General features: G+C 44.8%; 1 protein-coding gene across 3 annotated transcripts in view; it reads left to right on the forward strand.

Moving 5' to 3' along the window:
* The window catches only part of RNF135 (ring finger protein 135), a 16,142-nt gene that overhangs the window by 2,541 nt on the left and 12,274 nt on the right, over nt 1-1,327 (forward strand). The window lies entirely within an intron of this gene.

The raw sequence follows: 1,327 nt of genomic DNA on the forward strand, positions 1-1,327 counted from the left end.
TTTTTTTGATGGCGTCTCTCTGTCACCAGGCTGGAGTGCAATGTCACGATCTCGGCTCACTACAACCTCCGCCTCCCGGGTTCAAGCGACACTTCTGCCTCAGCCTTCCGAGTAGCTGGGACTGCAGGCGCGCACCACCACGCCCAGCTAATTTCTTTTCTATTTTAGTAGAGATAGGGTTTCACCGTGTCGCCCAGGCTGGTCTCGAACTCCTGAGCTCAGGCAATCCTCCCGCCTCTGCCTCCCTAAGTGCCAGGATTACAGACGTGAGCCACCGCGACCAGCCTCATTTTAACCATTTTTAAGGGTATAATTCAGTGACAAATTAGTTACTTTTCCAGTGTGCAAATATCACTGCTGTTTCCAAAACCCTTTGATGACCATAAACAGACTCTGTACCCATTAAGTAGTAACTCCTCATTTTCCCTCCCTCTAGCCCCTGCTCACATCTAAGCTACTTTCTGTATCTGAGTTTTCCTGTTCTAGTTATTCATATAACTGGAATCATTCAATGTTTGTGCCTTGTTTCTTTCACTTAGCATAGTGCTTTCAAGGTTCATTCGTGTTGTAGCATGTGTCAGAACTTTATTCCTCTTATGGAGGCTGAATAATATCCCATTGGGTGGATGTGCCACATTTTTAATTTAATTTAATTTTTTATTTTTTTGAGGTGAAGTCTCGCCCTGTCACCAGACCGGGAGTGCAGTGGCGCCATCTTGGCTCAGCAACCTCTGCCTCCCGGGTTCAAGGGATTCGCCTGCCTCAGTCTCCCGAGTAGCTGGGACTACAGGTGCGCACCACCATACCCAGCTAATTTTCGTATTTTTAGTAGAGACGGGGTTTCACCGTGTTGGCCAGGATGATCTCGATCTCCTGACCTCGTGATCTGCCTGCCTCAGTCTCGCAGTGTTGGGATTACAGGCGTAAACCACTGCGCCCGGCCAATGTGCCATATTTTAAAAAATCCATTCATCCATCCTTGGACATTTGAATTGTCTCCACCTTTTGGTTACGTGTGAATAATGCTGCAGGGAACACTGTGCAAGTATCTGAGTCCCTATTTTCCATTATCTTGGTATATACCTAGGAGTGTGATTGCGGGATCATATGGTAATTTTATGTTTAACTTATTGAGGAATGGTTTGTTTTCCACAAGGCCTGTACCTTTTTGCATTCCCACCAGCCATGTACAAGGGTTCCAATTTTTCCACATTCTTCTGAATACTTATTTTCTGGATGTTTTTGTTTTTCTTTTTTAGCATAGCTTTCACACCTTAGTATAGGCGTGACGTGACATCTCATTGTGATTTTTTTTTTTTTTTTTTTT

This window comes from Cebus imitator, unplaced genomic scaffold (assembly GCF_001604975.1).
Source record: "Cebus imitator isolate Cc_AM_T3 unplaced genomic scaffold, Cebus_imitator-1.0 Scaffold140, whole genome shotgun sequence".
Taxonomy (NCBI): domain Eukaryota; kingdom Metazoa; phylum Chordata; class Mammalia; order Primates; family Cebidae; genus Cebus; species Cebus imitator.